The 25106-nt window shown below is 43.3% G+C and overlaps 1 long non-coding RNA gene across 1 annotated transcript in view; it reads left to right on the forward strand.

The window, feature by feature from the left end:
* The first annotated feature begins 2803 nt into the window (after window positions 1-2803).
* The window catches only part of LOC137151590 (uncharacterized), a 342333-nt gene continuing 320030 nt past the window's right edge, over window positions 2804-25106 (forward strand). The window contains exon 1 of the long non-coding RNA XR_010919315.1: window positions 2804-3103. This is a non-coding gene — a long non-coding RNA (uncharacterized lncRNA). The remainder of the gene's footprint in view (window positions 3104-25106) is intronic.

A 25106-nucleotide genomic window follows, 5' to 3' on the forward strand; every position in this document is an offset into this window, starting at 1 on the left:
CCTGCACGTTACATCTGCCCTCTCTGGTTCTGGCTGAGCCACAAAGGACTTGAGTTAATTACAGCTCTCCATAGGCAAGGGTGTCTTTTTTTTTCTTCAAGCTCACGCTGTAGCAACTCATGCTTTCAACACTGGAGGTTCTCAGTTCAATCACCAGTGTCAGCCAAGATGGCGGTTGGTACAAATGTGCTTAGCCATTGTAGCTGCTATTATTTTTTTACATGATTAGCACTTGCTTGTTTTTTTTTTTTTTTTTTCTTGCCACTTTTGACTCTCACCCTGCATTTCCATATTTTTACAAGGCTCTATTAGCACATTTGGCTCTCAGGGTACGCTATGGCAACTCTAGTTAAGGGTGAAGATCAGCCCCATGGAGCATGGAAGGCACAGGGCTGTCTTTCACCCCGTCATTAGTAAAGCAAGTTTCAGGCACACAGGGCAGAGAACTTTCACTCAGAAGTAGCTCACACCTTAAGGAATGGCTTGTACAAAGGAAGGACTTTGTTAGGGCTCAACTGCCCAGCAGTGTTTTCCCTTTTTCCCATCAGCCAGGCTCCCTAAAAGAATGTGCATTTATCCCATTCACTGAGAGGTATTTTTTCCCCTCCCCAAGAAGTGTCACACTAGTTGGACTCGAGACTATCTGGCCCGGGAGCATTTTGCAGGGCTGGCCTTGATGTTGTGCCAGCGTGTGTCTGTGCTGACTTGTGATAAGGCAGCCTATTGCATAGTGAAGCAGTGTCACAATTGGAACAACACAACCCCTAGGTCACCACAATTATTCTGCAGCTTTCTCTGTCTTTACTCTCAGTGTCAATACCCTCCAGATCTTTGTGGCTGTGAACTATTTCGCTAGAGCAATCTATACAAAGGGCTTAGCTAGAAAAGCAGCGCTGTTTCCTATATATACTTGGCAGTAGATAAATTGGACTTTTTTATCTTTAGATTTGCATTGCTGTAAAAAGGAATGCGCTGTCCTCTATAGCTGAGGAGTTGGACTTCTAGCAGGCCTTGACCGCCAGTTACATTCATGACAGCAGGTCAAACGAATTGCAAAAGGGGCTTTGCTATCTTAGGCAGCAGAATTTCAACAATTAGGTGTGAGTTTTCCCTGATTTTTTGCAGTGGCAATATTCTGAATATAAACTTCACGGCACGTTGCAAGGAATCCTAGCTAGGGGTTGTGCAGACACATTGGCAGTTCGAAGGCCTATTCAAGGGGGTGACTATGAAGTGACGACAAACAGTGGAGAGGGGGCGAGGCACGAATGTCAACTATGCTCTTCGTAGGTTACTGCATTTTCAAGCAGGGCCTCCTACAATCTCTGAGTCCACTCTTTAAAAGGGACGCAGGATTACAGAACAGCCTGTATTTTATGTGTTTCTTTTGGGGCGAGAGCATGAATCCGCAGTTTAATACCGAAGAGAACGGTCAGGAGCTACCTGCTCTGAGGCAGGCTGGAACCTTCCGGAGTAGAATCCTGGCGCTCGCCTCAGCACCCAGGCAAGTCGCCTCACCGGGCGGTGCCCCCCGTTGCCCCGGCTGTCAAAGGGGACAGCGAGACCCACCCATTTCGGGAGGGTTATTTTAAAAAGTGCTTCGGAGGAGGAAAAAGCCCTTCATAAGGACCGTGTGTCTGTAGCATTGCTTCCCCTCAGCCCAATTATCGGGCCACGGGTGAGCAAAGGATTACAATCCCAGGACTGGCAGGGCCCCGCGCCAGCTCCAGTCCCCCGCACTGCTGGCAGGACCAAGCGTTATCTAGACCCTCGCTGACAGGCGTTTGTCTAACCTGCTCTTAAAAATCTCCAGGGAGGGAGACGCCACCACCGCCTCCCTAGGCAATTAACGCCAGTGCTTAACCACCCCGCCAGTGACGCTTCCGGAAAAGTCCACGGTGAGTGAGAAACATGAAGCAGTGTAAATCCAGAGTCATGCGCACAGGACCGGGAGGCAGGCGGGCTTGGGTTCAAATCCTGTCTTTCCATGCCTCACTGCATGGCCTGAGGCGAGTCACCTCTCCCCTGGTAAAATGGGGCCATGATACCGCCTGCTTGGTACCAGGGTTGTTGTGAGGAGGATTAATTCGTTAACGGTTACACAGCACTTTCAATAACCAGGGTGCTGTAAAAGCACGCATTTGCCTCGCTGTTGTAGGTTTGGTGTTGCTGTTAGATGCTGCTGCTTTTTCTGAAGAAAAAAAAAGAATGTGGCAAGAGCTTCCCCTGTAAGCGAATGGGTGGGGGGTCAAAGACGTGTAAGAAAAACACGCTGAGCTGAAACCTGTAATAAAGTTTTGCCTTGACAGTCTGGGTCACATCCCTTTACTGGTCTGACCTCATTGCTGCCCCATCCCCCCTTCCTGTACTGCCCCAGGTGCTGTGGAACAGGACTTATGCCTTGAGGGTTTCCTGAGAGAAGAGTTTGCTGCTGACTTCTTGGCATTCTGCTATTGGCAGATACCTCAGGATGACCTCTCCCACAGGCCCAGCATGCACTTGATGCACTACTGAAGTTCCACTCTAGGGAGCTAAAGAGACATGCTGTGGGATTTGAATAGGTGTTGTGCTGGGTTAGTGTGACCAGATGGCATCTGGCCACATGACACCTCTCTACCATTGCCTTCAAACACACCCCGTTAGACAAACCTTTTAACTTAAGTACCCAGGAGTAAGCAGGTGTCACCTATCTCATCTCATTAGTCAGTTGTTTGGTCTTTCCAGGTGAGGCGTGTTAGCTTTTTCCAGCAGGAGACTTCCCTGTCATCTTTCATCTTAATACCTACTCAAAGAAAGCAACCAACCAACCCAGGTAGCAAGTGCAACTTCTCTGTCCTTCATTGTAGATGGTGTAACCTAAAGCTTCCCGAAAAGCTCTTCTGAACTGCGTGGGGGGAGTCCTTAATAATAATGTTACCTTCTGGAGTTTGTGTTATCTTCTCTCCTGGGGTATCCACACAGTAAGAGGAAAGAACTAGTAAAAAGCCTTGGTTAGCCAAGGTAGAAGATCTAGAAGCAAAGAGGAGCAAAAACAGACCAAACAAAGGCACTGGTTAACTCAGACAAGACATGCACTCAGAGCTGGTCATCTTTCTTCCAGGAGGTAAGTCTTAGCTGTTGGTTTTTAACCTGAGCTTTTTGCAGGCATGCTGTTGCCCTTAGCTTTTACTCCTTTATCCTCTATTACAGTCTTCAGAAACTTCCTGGAAGAGATTGACCCATTCACCAGTGCCATAGAGTTAGAGATTATTATTATTAAGGGTTCATCTGCTTAATTTCTAGCCTGAATGTATTTAGTTTCTATTAACTCTGTCAGTTGCCTGGTTTGAGGGTGAGAGGTGATTGTATGGGATGGTTATTGTTGGGTGGGAGAGAGTAAATCAAGCCTGAGTCCTGGACCCCCATTTTATAAGTTACAACATGTGACAGATGCCTGTCTAAGTCACTGGGGTTTTGTGCAAGGGTCTGCCCAAACTTTGTGATTTAGAGGATCAGGGGCTTGGCCAGGTAATCACTTGTTTGTTGTATTTTGTGTACGTACAGCATGTAGAGCTGTGGAGAGGTGCTGTTTAAGCTAAAATATAGGTCTAATTCAGCTATGGAAGATGGGGCTAGAGTCAATTCTGCATTACACAAGGCCAGCAAAATTCAGACTGCAGCACTTTCCTCCCTGATGAAGAGAACTGGTTTGTAGCACTGCCTTTTAGAGAATGGAGCCTTGCGTTGCCATCTTCCAGATGCTTTCACAGATGTCTGTTAGTGAGCTCTCCTGCCACCCAGGCACGTGCGGTACAACTTCAAGTAGCATTTCACCTGTTATATTAGCTAAAGAACTCAGCCCTGGGTATGAATTGTAGAGTGAGAATAAATGTGGAACTCCAAAATTGCACTCTTCCACTCACTTTGATGCTTATAACTGCACTCCAAAGCAGCAGAGAAATGTTTAGGTGAAATAAATGTTGCCAGGCTGTGGTGAGTGAGTAGCCAGGAGCCTTAGATAAAAAATTGACACAAGATTTTGACTATGCAGCTGTAAATACCTTAAAGGGACTTGTTTTTCAGAGGGCAGGTGCTCAGCACACCCTGAAAACTGGGCTCTTTTAAGGTGTTTCAATTTCGGCATCTGAAAATGAGTGACCCAAAATTGCTTATACTTGTGACAATCTTACAGGGGGATGGGGAAGACACACACATGCCCAGAGCTTTTCTTAAATAGTTGCAAATACCTGATTTTAAACAACTACACTATGATAATAACATAAAAGCTTTTCTTTGCATTTCACTGATTTGCTTGTAATTGTTCAGGCACAACCTGTCCCCCTGATAAGTTGCCACTGTGGGTAGTTCTTGGTAAGGTAGTTCTTGGAATTAAAATCCCAGCAGTCTGTTTTGACACATTCCTCTTGCTTTCCTCCTGGTGGCCTGACCACTGTTCATGTGACACCACATTGAAAGAGTTAGTTTAAAAAAACCAAACGCACAAAATGAAAAAAACCTGACAAACCCTTCCCCGTAGTTACCATTATCAGCTGCTGTTTATTTTAGAGGGCAGCCCTGTGGATCAATCAGCATTGTTAATCATGATAGCAGCCTTTGCCCTGTTCTTTGTGAATGTGGGATCAAGTCCTTTAGTGGGACTCGAATGCATTGCACTGTCATGATGAGCATTCAGAGCATTTAGCACAGTGAGCAGTTCTCTCTCTGGAGAGAGAGTTTTCTCTATGTGTAGAATAAAATCTGCTGCTGACTTCAACAGGGGCAAGAGTGGGAGCCATGTGTGTTTCAAAGGTGTGGAGAGAAAGGTACACCTCTTTATCTGGGGTAATTGCGTGTGTGGTATTGGGGAATGTGCCTCAAAGCGCTGAGCTTCTCAGACAAGTTCTCATCCAAGTTCCTTTAGCACTGAGTGATCAGCGAACATGACAGGATGAAGTTTAGGCTCTAGACTAGCCCTGTATGGAATGCAGTGATTTTCGGTTAGGATTCTGGAAACTTGTAAATCAAAATCAAATTTCCATTCCCTGGCACCCCTCCTGCCCCGACTATCCCTGTTCTCCAGCCGAGGCCTCACCCTTGCTGAAAAGAGTAGCGCTGGCTTTGATTTTAAGGGAGCTGTGATTCCTGGCTTGGGTAATCCTACTCTGAGCTAGCGCCTAAAACTAGCAGTGGGGCCGTGTGCGGCTCGGGCAGCCTGTTGGGCTAGCTGCTTGAGTACACTTCTGCCTGCCTCACTGGGTATGGCTACACTGCTCATTTTAGGTGCTGGCTGGAGCAGAGCTAGTGTATGTACAGCTTTTCTAGCTGGCCGCCCCAGCTGCTGCGTAAGAGCACCCTAAACGTCCCAAGAACCGAGGGTTCCATTCCTTTAGGGTGATCAAGAGGCTAGTGAATTAGCTTAGGACATGGGAGACCTGGGTTCCATTCCCTGCTCTGCTACAGCTTCCCTGTGTGTCCTTGGACAAGTCACTTAGCGTCTCAGGACCTTCTCTGCAAAATGGGGTGATAGCACCACCATACCTGTTGTGAGGATAAATACGTTCAAGGTTGTGAGACTTGCAGTGACTGTGCTGATGAGGGGCTATATAAATACTTTCAACGTTCTTTTGCGGGGAGAATATCCCTCAGTCGACTTAACCTTCCTTGGGAATTCTTTCCCTGGTGACTTAGTGTAAATTCTCCATTCTGTGATTCCAGAATGCCAGCTTCCCGAAGTTATTTGTTGCCTAAGAGCAGCTGTTTACATCCTTAGTATGCTTTAGTCAGTAAAATTGGTGAAAAACATGGGGATCTGCCCAAATAATTCCCCCCCTTTTTTGTTTTCTTGCTAGTTTTTCATCCAATTTCCAAATTTCTCTGAAATTGGGGGGGGGAAGGTGACCAGCTCTGTGGTCCAAGAACGAGGGAAACAAATTTGAAAAAAAATTAATTGAAATCCCTCTCCTCCATTTTTTTTCAATTAAACTTTGATGAGCTTGAGGTGCATTTAAAAGACATTGCCTACAATTTTGGTGAAAGTGGCGCAGTCAAGTTGCAAATCCCATTGCCATTGGAAATTGTTGAATCTGAGATTGTTACCCGTAATCCCCCAGAATGTCTGCAAGGGTGTTTTTTGGGGATTGGGGTGGAGAGATTTTAACTTTTTCAGTCTTACTTTGTGTATTCAGCAGCACTTTGTGTATAGTAAGTTCCCCTATCTCATTGCTGGTCAGCTGTGCATCCTGTCTCATGAACTAGCATGGTGACTTCTCTCTTGTGCACTTGACCAGGGTGGGGAGAAAGTGAATAGAGAATCTTCCCCAGGTCCTGAAAGAATGTTCTCAGGTACCAAAGCAGCAGCAAAAGTGATGTTAAAAATGAAGAGAGAACCAGGGAAGGCACAGAGAGTAGGGGAAAGGTGAGTGTCATGATGTATGGAATTGCAGTTTGTTTTAAACAAGAGGTGTTTATATAACAGCAGCAACTATGGACAAACAACAGCAACTCCCTGAAATTCCTACCGTGTTGCCTTTGATTTCCAGCCCCTTGATGATAACCATATTATTATGGTGGGAGCTAGGGGCCCCAAACAAGATCGGGCTCTGTTGTGCTAGGTTCTGTACATACACATTGCAAGAGACTGTTTTTGCCTTGAAGAGCTTGCAGTCTAAATAAAGAAGAGTGGTGTAAAGTGGAAACTGAGGCACAGAGAAGGGAGGAAACCCGCACAAGATCACACAGCAGGTCAGTGGAAGAGCTGGGATTAGAATCCAGGTCTCCTGAGTCCCAGTCCAGTGCCCCATCCATTGGACCATGCAGCATTGTAGTTTCACATATCTAAAGTGACCAGATTTCCAAACTGGCACACAGGGATCCCTGTACTGTGGAGGCGAGTGTGGAGGGGAACATCTATTTAGGGGATATGCACTGAAGGACACTGGGAATGGAGAAGTTAGCACCATTTTCTCTCTCCCTCACCCATCTCCTCTGTGACAAGGCAACCTCCTGTGCCCCAGCCCTTCCCATGTGTGGGGGAGGAGGGGGGGCTTGAGGACATGGGCAGAATGAAGGCTTATTAGGTGAAGTGGGGGTATGGGGGGAGGAGAAGTAAGATGCATGGCAGGGCTGGTGAGGGATGAATTGTCAATCTAGCAGCGACCTATCTCTGCTACCCTCGTTTACATGGTAGTGGAGTGCCATGAGCAGTGCTGGTTGTCCTTGAGAAGAGGCAGAGCTGTTCACTGAGCCTGTGAAGTGAAATAGTCAGGCTGGCGCGCTCTAATGGGTTATTGTACAGTGCTGTACCATATGATGCCCTATTTTACAGCCGAAGGTGAATTTCCTGCCCTGCGGTGCTTACCTGCCAGGGCCCTGTCTCTGCCAATGCTCTAGGTGCAAGAGTAACTTTATGTAGGTGCTCCATGAAGTTCACCATCTGCCCCGACAAACCAGATGAAGAACGAGCCTCTTGACACTCCTGTCACCACCTCCTCCCAGAAAGCCTACTCCCTTCCCAAACCTCTGGGGCAAAAGTGGGCTTTGCAGCACGCCCAGGAGGTTGGAGCCAGGCTTTGGAAAGGGAATGGGGAACAAATTCCCAGCCGAAGAAGCTCTCACATCTTGCCAGCAGCATCCCCTTCTCTATACTGAGAAGTGTTTAGCTTGAGAGCTTCTGCTATACTGTGACAGCATCATATGGGGAGTGCAATGACTTGTTTGCCTGAAGAATGTTGTTCAGCCACTAGATGTCTCCGTGACATATAGACTTCCAGCACATGGCTTCAGGTACAAAAGGGATGCTAGTGGAACTTGAGCTGAGTGAAAGCCTGTTGATCTGCAGTAGTTTTGTTTAATAAATGGCTTCTTGTTTAACCATAAGGAGGTGTGTGATTTCATACATTGGAAGAGAGAAGAGGCCTCTGGGGGTGGAAGGAGAAGGTTGCAGATTGCTAGTGGGAATTTTAGCCATGTCAGAAGCTCAGTGTTTGGAGGAGTCCTCTGCAGCTCTGAGAACTGTTGGGATGGGAGACAGACCCTTCCGTGGTTGTTTTTACTGTATATACACATAACTACAGGGAGCAATGAGAGATTCATTCCTGGCAGCGCTTAGAACTTGAGCCAAGTTCCAAAGAAACTCAAGTCTGTGCAAGTTTAATCCATCTCCTCTCAATTCTCCATGGGGCTTCAATGATGCTTTCCATTTGTGCTCATAGCTGAAGGAAATTCCGCGAATCCTGAAATACTCTCTCTAGTGACTCTCATTTAAACGTATAATTTGCCTCTCATGCTAGGCTCGATAGCTGTTCGGCTTTGCATTAGCAGAGCAACTCGTGTAAAGAGTGGCTTTTACAATATGATTGACCTCTCTTCTTCCCTACTTATAAAATGAAGTATTTTCTGGCTTCTGTGCTGCAATATCAATCTTCACAAGTAACTTCCATTCTGACTGAACCGCCGTGAAATACTGTACAGGAAAGGAAAAACTATGTTTTTAAAGGAAAAACTTTAAAATGCACCCCAAGCCATGCCCCCAAAACGTGATCCCAACCCTGCACTGCCCCAGGGTGTGCAGAGCACACAATGGTGCATGTAATTACTATGTTGTACCTCTGTGCCGGTACACTAAAACGCACACCTGTGCAGAGTGCCAGCACAAATCTTCTTCTGAAGGTCTGGCGGGCTTGAGAGAGGCGTGAGCGTTGTGCTGGCCAGCTGCATGGGGGTGAATTTCACCCATAGCCTTGAAGCACCAAATCGATGCCTAGGTTGCACCACAGCCCTGGTTATGTTGTCTGCAGTGGGGAGTGAACCTGTGACCTCTGGCTCCTAAAACAAGCTCTGCTAGCCAAGGAGGTGAGAGGCTCATCAACCACGGGAGTGGCTTGCTCATCACTAGAGGGAGGCAGAGCTCCACTCTGAGTGGATATGGGTGACATACACACACACACAGTTCCAGAGGGGTAGCCGTGTTAGTCTGTATACAGCAAAAACAACAAGAGTTCTGTGGCACTTTAAAGACTAACAAATTTAATATTTGCAGGCATAAGCTTTCGAGAGACTTCAGCTCTCTTCTTCAGATGCAGTAATACAGAAAATAGGTAACACACACATGGTACTCTGCTCCCTTCATGATCCAGGGCAAAACTTCCATTGGTTTCAAAGGGAGACGAAAACACCTTCTGTTTATTTTTTTGTCTGAGTACGGGCTGACCCGAACTCATTTGTCTTCTATCCCTTGCTGCTGTTTGTGTGGGAAAGCACATATATAATCCTTCAGGCAATAACGGCTAATGTATAATCAAATGCAAAAAACTCAAGACCCACACATCCAAGGGCATGAACTGAAGATGTCAGCTTTGCTCAAAATTGTTTTGACTTTTACCAGATTGCCTCTCCACCCTAGGTCACAGTAAAATGCACTAGTCATAGTCCACTCATGCTGGAAAGAGTTTACAGAGGTTGCCGGTCTAAACCTGTAGTTCAGGGTAATGAGGGAAAGAGTTTACAGAGGTTGCCAGTCTAAACCTGTAGTTCAGGGTAATGATGGCTGGTATGATTGGTGGAGCATAGGTAGGCGTCAACATGATAGGTACAGTGGTGGGCCATTTAAAGAGAAGACAAGTAGTTTGTAGATAGCCCTCTTCATCTAGGAGTCTCAAAGGACTTCATAAACATTAATATTCCAGCATTACCCAGAGGTTAAGGTCAAGGGTTGCTATTTTCAAAATGGCCTTCTGGATTTAGATGCTTCTTCCATTGAGAATTAAGTAAGGCATTCAGGGCTTTTCTAACTTCTAAAGAACTAAAATGCCACAAGATTGTTCTTTATATGCTGCAAAATGCGAGTTAAGAATACTGAAAAGGGGTCTGCGGGAAGATGCTGTTCCCACTGACTTCAGTGGGCTTTAAATCAGGGGCTTATTAGTTTTTAATTACCCTTTTCTGTTCTTCACCCAACCCCATTTACCTTTGAACCTACAACGTTAGGGAATTGCTGTAGGGTAAAAAAAATAATTGATAGCCACAACCCATGTTGTACCATTGGATGTTAAGCATTGACATAAATGCGGGGTAAAATCTGCTTAAAATCAATTGCATAGTATGGACCCATCATAATAAAAAGTTTGAAACTGTTCATGTTTATAATGTGGAAATACTTTTCTGACCATGTAGGACCCGATCCAATGGGAGTCTTTCCACTGACGTCAGTGGGTTTTGGATCAGGTCTCTAATGTCCCAACTCATTCTGTGCTAATAAGAAGGCTATTTTATTGATCATAGTAAGTTGCCTTTTCACAAGGCTTCACTTTTGGTGGGAAGTAAAAAGTAGTCACTTTTCAGCTGGGTTCACAGTGCAAGGTACATAGCTCGCACCCCTGACAAATTGTTCCACAGTAGGTTAACAGCTTCTTCCCGTGGAAGTATTTTTTGGGTGTTTCGTTAATCGCAGAAATCTGTGGGTAACTTTTTTTTTTTTTTTAAAGGGCTACTAAATCAGGCTCCCCATTTAATCAGTTCTGTGGACCCAGCTAAGGGGAGTGAAATGAACTGCTGACCGCTGTCTCCGAATGCATCACATAAAAGGGAAAAAGGCAGGAAAATGCGTGCGATAGCTATGAGGGGGATAGGAAAGAGTAATGTACCTACCACCATGCATTCAGCTCAAAGGTCTATGTCTGGATGGGATTTTTGTCCTTACCAATCTTGTCCATCCGAGCGGCAGGCTAGAATGGAAAGATGAACAAGAGACACGTGCACAGGTACCAGGGTGCATTTTAAATACCTGGACAGTGAGAGGCACTGGACAATATCCTGTTGGTTGGCTTGAAACATAGAAGATGGGATGGGTGGATGCCACTACATCATTTCCTGTACTTCCTGGCCACTGGTTAGAGCTGAGGAGTTCTCCCACTGGCTTCCCCTGACCTTGCATAAATCATTTAACCTTCCTGAAGCTTAGTTTTCCCTTTGGTTGGTTTGCCTATATTGCAGGGGTATGCTGGGAATGAATGATGGTAAAGTCTCAGGGTCCCAAAGTGCTTCTTAGAGAGGCGAGGTGGTATTCTTGAGGAGAAAAGGTAGTGATGCCAACTCCTTCCTGTATTCTGCATATTTCTGTACAGCCAAATTATGCCATGTTCACTCAAGTAAAACTGACCTGAGAGTCAATGGGATCGTTAGGAGAGTAAGGATTGAGTTAGAACAGAAGGATTTAGCCTATTCGTAAACAGAACATTAGGAAATTGCTTCAGTCCACAGAAGATATCACAAGAATATGCAAGTTTGAATATGATTTACCTCCTTCCCACCCGCTGAGGCTAAATTCCGCAACAAAGCCCACTGGATACATTTTTCTTTTAATGTGCTTTGTGGCATTTCCCCTAAATACAACACCACATAGTTTAAATAGAAGCAAATTAACAGATGAATAGAGCTCTTCCATCATTCCTTTTTTCCCCAGGAAAAGAATCTATAGATACAAGGTTTTGGATCCAACATGTAACTATACCCATTACAAAACATTGTCAATGATAGTTTTACAATCCCAGAGCAATTAACATTGAATGGGCAGGAAGAAACAGCCAGTTCTTTTAGGATCTAACCATGCAGTCATCAGGTAACGTATCTGGATGATTATTAGATATGCTCTCAGATAACTCAGCTTGAAGTGAGTTCTGGTCCTGCTTACATCAATGCAATTCCTTTTGCTTTAAAGATCAGTCTTTCGGTCATGAGTTACTGTGGATCCATGAGCAGTCCCTTTTATCCAGGTCACTTAAGAGTAACTGAAAACAAATGATGGTTAAATAGCTCTGCGATTCACAATACAGGATAGAGTAAGAGGTTTTTAAATAACATGTCAATGGCAAAATCCTATGCAGACACCAATGAAAAGAAGCGATAAAATCTGTACTGGACGTTGGTAATCACTCACCCTTCTGCTAGAGAGTTGCAGGTTGCTTTTTGGAGAAGCGAGATCACAATAGCACTTGCCAAGCTGAATCTCTCAAACTATATAGCAGTAGGTGGGGCATATTGACATCTAAATATGGCAAATTATTTTTTCTGAGTGTACTGTGTCTGAGAGCATGCTCGGTTCCCCTCCCCTCCTCACACTCCATGGGATGAATTGCCTCCTTGTTAAATATTGTTTCCCTGTACATATTAGAGATTAACTGAGCTGTGCAGTTTGTATTTGAACCGGAAGCTCTGTAAGGACAAGGAGTGACTTTTTGTGCAGCACCAAGCACAGTGAGGCCATGATTAGGGCTACTGCAAAAACAAACAAACAAAAAAACCTGGTTCTGGATCTGCTACTGAACTTGTTTAGACTTCTAAGGCAAGTGAGTTCAGTGTCCAAGTTCAGATAGTGCCTAAAAAGAGGCTCAGCTACTTAAGATGATGGGTGCCATTTAAAACCTTAAGCTAGATACAGCACATCTGATGTGTAAAATTTGGGTCTGGCTCCTGGAAAGCCTTAAAATCTGAGAAGAATTCAGATCTGTCTTCTGCTTTGTGGCCAATCTCCCATAAGCACACATGTCAACATGGATCGTGTACAGAATTTCAGCACCTCTGTGTGGGAGGAAGATGGGAAAGGGAGGGTATTGGGATGTTGGGATCTGGTTTGCTACGTGACTACATAATTGGGACCTTGAGCCTGGTTCAGATTTGTAACCTTGCCTTTGACACATGGGGGTGGTTGGATTCCGGGAATTACCTGGGACCTATCTCTACAATAAACTAAATCTTCGGTTCAGAAAATGAACTCCAGACTTGTAGAGGTGACAGCACTTTATACAATAAGTGCAAGTCATGTAGAAACCAGATTTTCAGGGTAGGAAAGACCTATGTGGTCACGTGTCTAAGGGGAGACAGTCCAAGAATATCTTCTCTTCTAGTTGGGTTTCTATTAATAAAGATTCCTCAAAGTGAAGCGAATGGCAGTCTCAGTGCCAGTTCTTTGGGTTCAAAACAGGAGTGCTCTGCCTTCAGGATGCTGCTTGGTGTTAAATAAAATATGATGTAATAAAGAATTGTGACAATGCAAATAATCAGAATGCAGTGTGTGTCAGGAATAAAGCCCACTGGTCATAATCTTGTATGTGTGGCTTTATGGTGTTCCTGATGTTTCATAATAGCCATAGCTCCTTTTCCCAACACTCTGCACATCTAGGACACTGGAGTATATATTGTTAACACTTCTATCTCCCCACACCCGTATAAGCATTGTTACATCCATCTTACAGATGGGGAAACTGAGTCAAAGGGGGGTTGAGCCCCAAATTTTCAAATGTGTCCTTGAACTTCCAGGTGCCTAATCCAAGACATGAGTTTCAGAGGCACAGAGTATTTGCACCTCGCAGTGACTTCATTTTGGTGTTGAGGATTTCAAGTGCCTCTTCAATTCAGGTTTTAGGTGTCTCATGGTCTGCACTAAAAATTAGTGGGCACAACTCAGTTTGGGCCTGATATTACACTGTAAGTCAATTACCAAGCCAGGAATAGCACCCAGGACTCCTGGTCCTAGTTTCATGCTCCTAAGCACCGGAGCTCCTCCCTATTCGGCTGCGTAAACACACCACAACAGCATTCCTTTATAAATCAATAATATGTATTATATATAATAATAATTAATATAAAAGCGTTTCTCTATAAACTAATGGCCAGCTCAGGCAGCCAATTTAACTAGTTACAGGTCACATTCTCTTGTTAAATTGATGTGGTTTTGTGCCTTTTTTTATAATTTAGTATAGTGGATTTCTTATTAAAGGAAAATTCCAGTGTAAAATTAAAATATTTCTAATCTCTGCATCTAATTTCAAAGGGCTGAATTCTGTTCTCAGTTAAACACATGATGCTATTTTAAATATCAGTGGAAATTGCGCTGAAAATTGCTAATTTCCCTAACTTGTCATTCTTAATAGAGCTGGTCAAATGATGGATTTTTTTTGGTTCATTGCCAGTTGTGGGAAAAACACTTGGCTTGGGTAGAATGAAACTGCATTTCCTTGTGTGAAGTGTTAAGAAAGTAGATGGGTAGAGTGAGGACCGGTCACAAAGGGCTTTTAGTGTGAAGACAGGTAGTTTGTGTGGGATGCTATGAAAAAAGGGAGTTAGCAGAGGGTGGTATGGTCTAAATAATAGACTAGGAAAATGGTCTTTCCAGCTGCACTCTGAGTGGCGCAAGATTGCACTTGTCAAGGCCAAAGAAAAGGATGTTGCCATAATGCAGACATGAGGTGATGAACTATCCCTTTGGTAAAGCGTTTGGTTGGTTGGTTGGTTTTCGTTAAATCCTACCAAAAGAACATAATTGTCACTTTTCCTAGGACTCTCTTATAAAGGGAATTTTGACTGAGTAAGAGTTAGGCAAGATTTGCCCCCCACATGGTCACATTTCGATGTGCTAAACTAACAGGCCATCCTTCTATCCATAGTCACACCAAGCAGCGAGTTACAGGTGACGTAACAGCCTTAAGAAGCTTCTTGCTTTTGTGACTTTCTCTCCACCCTAATGTTGTTTAATGTCTTTTATTTTTAAAGCTTGAGAGATTTCATTTCCAGCATATCCAGTCCATTAATCAGTATTCCTTCTGAAACGTTTAAAAATAACCCGCCTAAGAGCTAATGAGCCAAGAATACATTTCTGTCTCATGTTATCTGCAATTACAACAATTACTTTTTTCAAAAAAGCACTTACTGTAATTTGTTTTATTTTTTTCCTTTTTAGCAACCCCTGTTTAGTACTGCTCAAGTGGGCAGCAATCTTCATCTTTAAGTCCATACCAGACACTGACTGATACGAACTGTAAAACTCTTTACAGACTGCCTAAATCTGCCAAAACAAAAATAGATGTTCTTCTCCTCCCCCACCCCTCCCCAGCCCCCTATCCCTGTCTTTAGAACTGTAATCTCTTCCAGAATATACATAGAGTTAATGTTTCCAATTCTCCACTGATTTCAGTAGAGCTACACTGATGTCAGACAGTGGAGGATCAAGCCCAACATGATAAATATTTTAAAGTAAAATTTTGACTGTATTTTAGCTTTTTAAAACTAGAAGGGACCCTTATGATGATCTTGTCTGATCTTCTGAGAGATGCAGGCCAAGGAATTTCACCATTTCATCATCTGATCCAATAAATAGAATCTTTCCATTGACCTCAGTGGAGATTGGATCAGGCCTTCACTGACCCATCTTTTGAACTGCCGAGCAGCATCCTCTGTTCCCGCTGAAGACAATGGGAGTTTAGAGCCCTCAGGTCTGTGCGGAACCATGCCCTTGCCTACTAGTTGATGACTTCAGTATTTTCAGTTCCCTATGCTGCAGCTAATAGAGAGGAAGGATGGTGTAGTGGATTAGGCATTAAACAGTGATTTCAGAGAGTTGTGTCCAGTTCCCTGCTCTGCTACAGATGTCCTTTGGGATCTTGGGCAAGGCACTTGAGCCAAAGTTTCAGAGCGATTTAGGTGCCTGACTCCCCTCACTGGGAACTGGGCAGAGCAGGGACTTGAGCCTCTCTCTCACGTGCCAGGTGCGTGTCCTTGCCAGCAGATCATTGGCTGTTCTGGGGTGGGTGTCTTGCTCGTTTCATGAAAAATTTCAAAAGGTTTTGGCTACATCCCGAGATGGAATGGGAAAATGATTTTGCCGTCTCAAATTTTCCTGAGGACAGGAAAGCCATTTCCCATCCAGCTCTAATAATACTATTGAACTCCTTTTGTAAAGTGCTGTGAGATCTACTCATGGAAAAACACTGGAGAAGAGCTAGGTGATATCATTTATTGTGCAGGCCCAGGTCTGTATTCACAAGGTAACTCCCTATCAGAGGTAGCTGGCAATAGATACCAAATGCCATTTATTTTTATAGTCGTAACACTGATAGGCTTCGACCAGGGCCTGTTGAGCTAGGTGCTAAGCAAATATGCACAATAAAGCATGGTTCCCTGCACCAAAGAGCTCACAATCTGATTCAGGGATGAGACTGCACAATTACACAGATTAGGGTATTGCATAGTTAACTCCAGAACCCAAAGCAAGATGAGGCTGCCCTGTGGGGCATAGGGGTTACCCCCAGAGAGGCCAGATGGTGACAGGTGCCCTGTGAGAATGAAAAGGGAAATTCCACAGGGGAAGAGCAGCTGTAAGTTCTGGCCTATCCTGCCTGTGGAATACCCCTTGGAGATGCTTTATTCGTGTGCCTCTTGGGCAGCCTAGACCAGTTCCACACAACTAGTTTCATGGGTATGTCTGTTACTCAAATAACAAATATCATAGGGTATTTTTAAGGGGATAAGGCAACAAGCCACGTTTATTGTGAACACAGAAATTTGGTAAATAGTATCAATAATGCAAATACCAGGGAAACAGGATCAACACTGTAACAATATCAATATTGTGCGTTACAAATACAGAGATTCTTGCTAATAAAGGATACTTCATTGACACATGTTTTAATTGGTACTTTCATTGATGCTCATACACACAGACAGGGACACAGTATTCCAGATGAGGTCTCACCAGCGCCTTGTACAATGGTACTAGCACCTCCCTATCTCTACTGGAAATACCTCGTCTGATGCATCCAAGGACCGCATTAGCTTTTTTCACGGCCCCATCACATTGGCAGCTCATAGTCATGCTGTGATCAACCAATACGCCCAGATCCTTCTCCTCCTCTGTCACTTCCAACTGATGCATCTCCAGCTTATAGCAGAAATTCTTATTAGTCCCTAAATGCATGACCTTGCACTTTTCACTATTAAATTTCATCCTATTTCTATGACTCCAGTTTACAAGGTCAGCTCGATCTTCCTGTATGATATCCTGATCCTTGTCTGTATTGGCAATACCTCCCAACTTTGTGTCATCCGCAAACTTGATGAGCACACTCCCACTTTTTGTGCCAAAGCCAGTAATAAAAAGGTTAAATAAGACTGGTCCCAAGACCGATCCCTGAGAAACTCCACTAGTAACCTCCCTCCAGCCTGACAGTTCACCTTTCAGAATGACTCATCGTCTCCCCTTTAACCAGTTCCTTATCCACCTTTCATTTTTCATATTAATCCCCATCTTTTCCCATTTCACTAATAATTCCATGTAGAGCCGTATCAAAAGTCTTACGGAAATCTAGGTAAATTAGATCCGCTGCATTCCCTTTGTCTAATAAATCTGTTACCTTCTCAAAAAAGGAGATCAGGTCGGTCTGGAATGATCTACCTTTTGTAAAGCCATGTTGTATTTTATCCCAATGACCGTTATCCTCTGAATAGAGTGCTGTCTGTGTCTTCAGGCATGTCAAAGGAGCAGTTAATTCCTGGCTGCATGTTGATCAATCAAGAGAGCACTAAAGGGAATGGTTCTGCACTGGGTTTCTAACTCTGTTGTTGTTTGTATTAAGATTGAAGCTCTGTTGTGCTAGGAGCTGTACTAACATATAAGCAGAGACAGTCCCTGCGGTGAACAGCTCCCAGTCTAAATAGATTAGACGCCTTACCTCCTGAAAGCCGTTGATCCTGGTCATATCAGAGACCTGCTCCTGCAGCCATCTGGTGGTGGGTACTTGGAATCAGATACTACCCACTGCGTAGGACGCCACTACCATCTGAAACAGACAGGTGATGGATCTTTTGCTGTAGATGGCCCTCTAGAGAGGAACTCACTCCCCTCCTGTGATGTTGGTTTTGTCTCTCTCCACTCCAGGCTCAGCTAGTGTAACTGACCCATGCAGGGAGATCCTGATGCCCTCGTGGAGCTCTGTTGAAATCAATGGGAGCCTGAGTGGAGGCACTGGTCCAGCTGAGTGGATCAGAGCGCCCAGTCAGGATGTGATGAAGTATTTAGAATGAATGACAGCTGTCAATTCTTCATTTATCTTCCCGTTCTTTTAAACTGGGCTCCTTGTGTGTGTATTTTAAAGACTAATATTTGTATTCTGTTCAACAGCAGCACAATGGGGATGGTCTGCTACTTATTTTCATTGTATTTACTACTGGCAGGTGGCAGGGACAAGCTAGGGATGGGTTGAACTCAACTACTTTTATCTGTCTGTTGCTTCCTTAATTCAGTATCTAGCTTATCCCAGAGGCACAGGACCCACATAAGGAAGATTGTAAAACTGGATCTCACCCGCTAATTAACCAGCAGATGGCAATAAAGTAACAACCAAGTATTTTGACAATGAACTCTTTCAGGGCAGATGATTTTTACCTATAGGGTAGCCAGTGACATGCTGGCTAGAGAATTCTAATAGGAGATGCCTTCCATCTAATCAGGGACTGATGGAAAGAATCATTCAACAAATCTAGAGGTCAAAGAGAGGCTTCTGAAATATAGACTGCGTCTTCTAGAGGAAAATGCTTTCTTCAGCCACATGGATGGCTTTTGAGTTTTGGTGAAATTCTAATCCAAATGGTAGAAGGGTGTTTGGATTTGAACATGGCACTGGTGGTGTAAGATGTAGTGTAAATGGTAACTAATGGAAGGAATAAAAAGGAGGCTAATAAAAAGGGGGAGAGAATTTTTAGTCTTTAATTTTCTAGAATTAGCTTAACTATCCTTGTTGTCTGAATTCTCTTTTTAGAGCGTGGTAGCAAAATAGTTTTTTATTTTCATTATTTAAATTGTGAAACATTTTGAAAACTTCTATATTCTTTTCATTTCATGGGCTTTGAAAAGGTCTGATGGATTTGTTGAAAATATTTGAGTTCCAAAACCTAATTTTTTCTCCTCCCATACCCTTTCCCTTTCCTCCAATTTGTCACTGAAATAAAAAAAAGGGAGAAGAGGGAGGGAAAAATTTGACTTTGTTTTCATTTAATAGAAAAAAGGTAAATTAAAAAAAAAAAAAAAAAAGTCCTTTTTAAAAAAAGACCGTTTTTCAAGGATAAAAATACTTTGTAGATCTGGTTTAAAAAAATTGTGTTGGAAAATGTTGATTCAGCAAAATCAAAATATTCCATGGGTGTGTGTTGATTTATGAAAAAACTTCATTTTGGATGGGGGGAAATCAAGATGTTTTCATTTCAACTTGTTTATTTCAACTTGTTTATAATACAAAAAGTTGAAATGTTAAAGTGGAAACACAGCATTTTGATGTTATCAAAAGGAACTTTTCTGTTTGACAGTGAACTCCTCCACTCCTCGTTGCAATTCTGAACAAAAACTGACTTCGAAAGGGTGGAATTTCCTGCGGGATGGAAATTCTGACAGAGGCAGGGTGGAGCAAGTAGAGTGGATTAGGGTCTTCCTTTTTTATCCTGTTCTTTGTCATTAGCCAAGGGCACTTCACCTTCCTGGAAAGGCCACTATTGTGGGGAGGATGGGGAGCTGTGTGGATGATGTGGCAGTAGGACAAGGCAGCCAACTGGGTGGGACTAGCCCTTTAAATTGCCTTGCTTCTGAGGGAATGGGCGAGAGTGAAACAAATACTTACTGATAGTGGTGAAAGTGTTGCTGATGGTTCCTGGAAAAGGCTGGTGGTGATGTCAGCAGAGCCCCTGTGATTCTTGCTGGTGTCAGGGAGGGATGTACACAGAAGGCCCTTTGCACTGCTTCCCTCCCCATCTCCATTGACAAAAAGGGGGGACCAGATCCACAGGGATGTGGTGGATTGAATGGGAATGCTTCTGTTATGTGACAGGGCCACTACTGGGTTTCTGGGCAGTTCGCAGATTCATAGTGTGATATGCCAGAAGGGACCAGTGTGCTCATCTACTCTGAACTCCTGTCTAACACAGGCTATAGGATTTGCACAGCTGTGCCAAGCTGGAGCCTAGCTGGGCAGCTCTGAATTCTGTGTGTGCTTTAAGGCACAGGATCAATGTGAAGAAGCAGGGACTGATGCTCCCTGTGCCGTTGCACTTCTGTGTGGATGAACAGAAAGCTACGCTTTCCTAAAGCTGTTGACAGGGCACTGGGCTGAGATCCTCCAAGGTGTTTAGGTGACTGACTCCCCTCTCCCCCCCATTGATTTCAGAGTGCCTGAACATCTTTGAATTTTGGCCTGAATTAATTTAAAAGGAAATCTAAAAGGCAGTTAATCAAAGCTGGCTTCAATCTAGCCTAGATCACAAGCTGGGCTGTTCTTTTGCATCAGGCTAGAGCCCAAGTATAATGCATTACTGAGCTCAAAGTGTAGAGACGAAAGCTGCTGCTTTGTTTGCCAGGATCTCTCTGCCTCCCACCTACAGTTGTTTCCTCAGAATCTGTATCAGCACCCTCCCTCACATCTGGGCAAATGACTCACTTCAACTGATTGAACAAGTACATAGTGTTGTGTCTAGAGCTGGTTGGGAAAATATTTGCTATTTTTAATTTAGCGATAATTCAAAGTACTTCAATTTTGAAATGCTGCCAATGTCCCAGGGTGTGGAGATTTCTTTCAGGGTGTATAATATAGATTGTAATTGTTTGATATCCTGAGTGAGTCCTAGTGTAGGATGGTAGGTGAAACCTGGGGCGGGGGGGGGTGCGTATGTGTGGGGGATGGGTCTGTATTAAAGTAGGTTTTTCCTGGAGTATTCGGGTAGCTCATTCCATGATGCGATCTATGTCTCTGGTGGAGTGTCCTTCTTTACTGAAGGTGGTTTTAGGTGTGTATCCTGGAAGAGAGAGTCCGCAATACACACTTGAACAAAGAAATCTTTCCTGAACGCCCTCTTCTGGCTTTCAAACAACCCTCCAACCTCACATCAGAAGCAAGCTCCCCACAAACCAGCACTCACCAAATCAGAGTGGCACCAAACCCAGCCAGAACTACAGATGAAAAACCTGCAGGCGTATCTCCGTTGCGATGATCAACATCTCCCACAACACACCTTTCAAGATCCATGGATCGCACACATGCCTGTCACAACATGTGATGTACCTCATTCGGTGCGTCAAATGTCCCAATAACTACGTGGGTGAAATGAGACCGTATCTAAGCTCTGAAATGAACTCTCTCAGAAAAAAGTTAAAAGACAAAAACAAAAAACTAAACCAAAACAAAAAACCCTATCACCCTTTTCCCTTCCACCAACCAGAGGTTGATCTAATAAGCTAAGTGGGAGGTAATATCTTTTTCTCATACCCTGGGACTAACACAGCTACCACAACACAGTAAATTGCAAAAAATGTTATTTAATTAAATTGCCCATCTAAAAAGTCTTGATGGAAAATTTTCAACCAACCCTGATCAGGTCACAGCCTCTCTGAGATCAAAATTAAACCCTTATCCTCATTTACAGTACGGGGTTTCCTAGCAGAGGAGGAGCACAGCCACAGTGCCAAAATTGTGGAAAGCTTATTTGAATGAACTTCCTGAAAGACTTATAAAGAAAAAGAAAAATTTAGACTTAAGCCAATGAAAACCCAAACCAGGAGGAAAGAAGGGAGGTGCTGGTAAAGATAGCTACTGACCATGGTTTGACCCCTCTATGTGGCTGTCTGTGTGCATCGTGCCTAAGCTTTTTCACATGCGTGAGGAGTAAAACACTCAAACTAGTAGTCATGATTCAAGGCCTATTCTGAGGATTACTAACTGGCAGGACAGACCCAATGGTGTTACCAGGGTTCATTAATTCCTGAGTAATGTCCTACATTAATGCTTGTATGTAGTAAAAAATCAGAGGTAGTTGTCTGAATTTTCTTTTTCAGTGATCTTTTTGGTTGGTGTATAAAGGATATTTTAGGGACTTAACCCCCGGTTAGCCAATCCAATTGCTCGAACTGTTCCCTCCCCATTCCATTAATTTTACCAACTAATAACCAGCTTGAAACTTGATAGGAGGCTTCTCCAGGTAATGAAAGAGCCTTTCTGTCTGTGAACTGAAGAGAGATTTTTTTGCACTCCTCAGGTTACAGTGATGCAGCTGTCGTGCTAGTCAAGCCTCTGTCAACATAGCCACTGGTTCCATTTATATCTTGGTTCTAAAAGCTTGCTAAGGTTTTCTTTTCTCTTACCCCAGTCCCTTTTCTTCTACTTCCATGTTGGCTTTTGCTCCAATATTTTGATATTTTATGATGGTCTAATGTAAATGTGTCCATTGGAACTGCTTTTATCTCCCTATTTTTTTTCTCTCCCTCTGTAATCCATTGATCCTAAAGAAGCTTGCTACATAATGTATGTTAATAGTGGTATTCTTCTTATCTTGTAAGCCATATGCCTAATGCAGTGACTATGTCAGGAGCCTGGAAGTCCCCTTGCGTCAGTTCTTTTTACTGGTTTGCACCACCCACTTGTCTTCAACTTCTGCTGCCTTTTTATAAACAATCTTACTTAAGTCTCCGTTGGACTTCTGTCACCTTTGGTAACCTAAGCATACAGGATTTGCACTGCAGAATCCCTTTATCTGGTTGGTGTGTAGGGAGGGATTTGCATGGGTAGTCCCAATGAAATGAATGGGGCCACCAGTTAAATCCTTGGAAAGTACTTGTATTCAGAGAGAAATCAGCACAAAACAGAGAGATGCAAACCCATGAAAAGTCTTTATTGAACGAACACTAAAACCAGCCAGGACTGGCTGAGCTATCCCCTAATAGTCTAATTCTATTACTATGGCAACAAGCTCTGTTGCTACAGCAACCTAGGCAATAAGGCAAGACACAAAATATACAGCACCACCCTTGTCAGTGTTTGCTCCCCAATGGGAAGAAGGGATTTGCAATCCAGAATCTGATGCTGGATATGCAGAGATTGGTAAGGGATGGTGCCTGCTAGAGGAATTGAGGAGCTCAGCAGAAAAAGGTGTGGCTAAGCAACCAAAAACTAAGGGCAAAGTAACAGCTGAAAGAAGGAAGCATCTGATCCTGCTAATAGTGTCATAATAGGGTAAAAACAAGGTTTTATACTCAATTGTGGGGGTGGGTGGGTAGATGCACTTCATTTTAAACCTGTTAATTAGAAACATATAAGCTCTTTGGCCGATTCTTAGAAGCAAAACAGAATGCTATGCAAGTCATAAAAGTTGTCAGTCATGTATATATATAAATTGCAATATAAAACATACATGATTTAATACTAGAGGGACAAAGACCTGAGAGAGAGAGCTGCATCCATTAGGAGAGATCACTGCATAAAATATTTGAATTGTGACATACTTTTGTTAATGCTGTTAGGAAAAGCCCAGTACTTGAGAAAATTAGACACAGCCTTGAGACCGAAAAGTTGAGACCCATCCCTGGACTTTCCTAACGTTCAGGATACTGGTATTCTAGACCTGGAGTTTTGGTTCAGCCCATTTTAGTGATATGGGCCAGGTGTAAAATTTGGATCCGGACTTCCACAATTAGTTGGTTTTGGGATTTGGGGTGCTGGCGTGGTCCCACCACTGGGGAAAATATTAAATGGGAGATGCTATTCAGTCAGTGGTTTCAAAATAGGGTCCTGCATCAAATTCACAGTGATGTGTACATAAGGCAATTTTACAACCTTGTTCTTTATATTCCATAGACACAATATACAACTTTCCTTTTTGGGGGGAAGGTTACAGCTGATTCTGTTTCTTTTCCAGACAAACTGATTTGAGGACAGTCTAAAATTAATTTCAAGCAAGAAATATCAGGGATTGGGGAGGGAAGGACACAGTAACTCTCGTGTTACCAGCTCAAATTCAAATGCTTCCCAGGTTAGTAGTAAGGGAAAGTGATGGCTGTTTGGTCACTTATCATCATAAGTTTGTCAATGTCAGTATTTCTAGTGTATGCAAAAATTGCTACTAATTTGAAGCCATCTCAGTAGAGATGTGAAGGACCGAATGGGTCACGGTGAGTGAAGTACCCTTCAGGGAAAGACTGAGGTACATAAGGAAAGGCAAAGGATGAGGGAAGCTTTGTGCTGCCATTCCCTGGGTGACACCAGTTTTCTGCACAAATAGAGCTTTGACCTGAGGCCCTGAATTGGGATCCGGACACAAGTACTTAAATTCACACATGGGGGAAACCAACAACATTCCCTGAAAAGAGGAAATGAACAAAATGGTTTTAAGGCGCATCCTTTTCTGCAGTATGCAAAACGAATACATAATTAACTCTCGGAGCGGATGTTAAACACGAGGTGTGTGTTTGTCCTTCTAGGCTCAGGTCCTTTGTTCCACTGAAGTCAATGGAGCACTGGGTGGCATCACTTACACCTGTTCAAAGTGGATGCGAGACACAACCAAACCAGAACAGCAGCATTTACATCCACTGTGCCCAGTTATGTGACTAGCAGAGCTGGTCAAAGTTTTCAGTGGAACAGAAAATGCAATTTTGGTGATACTGAAACTTTTTCATGTCAAATTTGAGGATTTTTTTTTTAATGGGAAAACTTTGACTTGATTCATCTTAACTTTGTCAGTTTGATGATGTCAACACATTTTGTTTATTTTATTTCATTCTGATTTGCATTGCTTTGGTATTATCGAAACAAAACATTTTGATGTTTTGTACTGAATGTTTTTGGAATTTCTATTCTGTGGAAAATATTTAACTTTTCAGTTATACGGGATCGCATTTTTTAGTCTACCAATTGTTGTATGACTAGCTTCAAGACTCTCCTGTGTTCCAGTGCAAAAAAGTTGCTAGTTTCCTTACCTCTATTTATTTACCTGTGTTTTGATCTAGGTAAATTATTTCTCCATCTGGTAACTTGGCACTTAAATTTTATTGGAACATAGATTTGCTTAGTCACCATGGATAAAACTTTCAAAATCAGCTAGGATACTAAAGAGATTAAATCCAGAGTGCCTCAGTCACTTAGGAAAATGGACTTAAATGCTTACAACATTCTACTATATATCCTGTTAAAATGCAATTAAAGTGAAGACGGATTATCTTGTGGATATGATTTTGGAGAGGGACCAAGGAGATGTAAATTCAATTCCTGCCTCAGTCACAGACTTCTTGTGTGATCTTGGGCAAGTGGCTTAATATACTCTATATGTTAGTTTCCCATCTGTAAAGTGGGGATACTTCCTTAACTCAGTGGGGATGGGGAGGTTAAAATTTATTTAATGATTGCAAGGTGCTCAGATACTATGTTGCTGAGGATCATATAAGTGCCTGGATCAACAGAAGCAAGAAAACATTGAGGCAGAAGTAGCTGTCTCTGAGAACAGGAGTTCACCTTTAGATTTGAGTAGATGAAACGTTCACAAATGAAGAA

Source organism: Emydura macquarii, unplaced genomic scaffold (genome assembly GCF_026122565.2).
Source record: "Emydura macquarii macquarii isolate MOO-44397 ecotype Brisbane River unplaced genomic scaffold, CSIRO-AGI_Emac_v2 contig_1110, whole genome shotgun sequence".
Taxonomy (NCBI): Eukaryota; Metazoa; Chordata; order Testudines; family Chelidae; genus Emydura; species Emydura macquarii.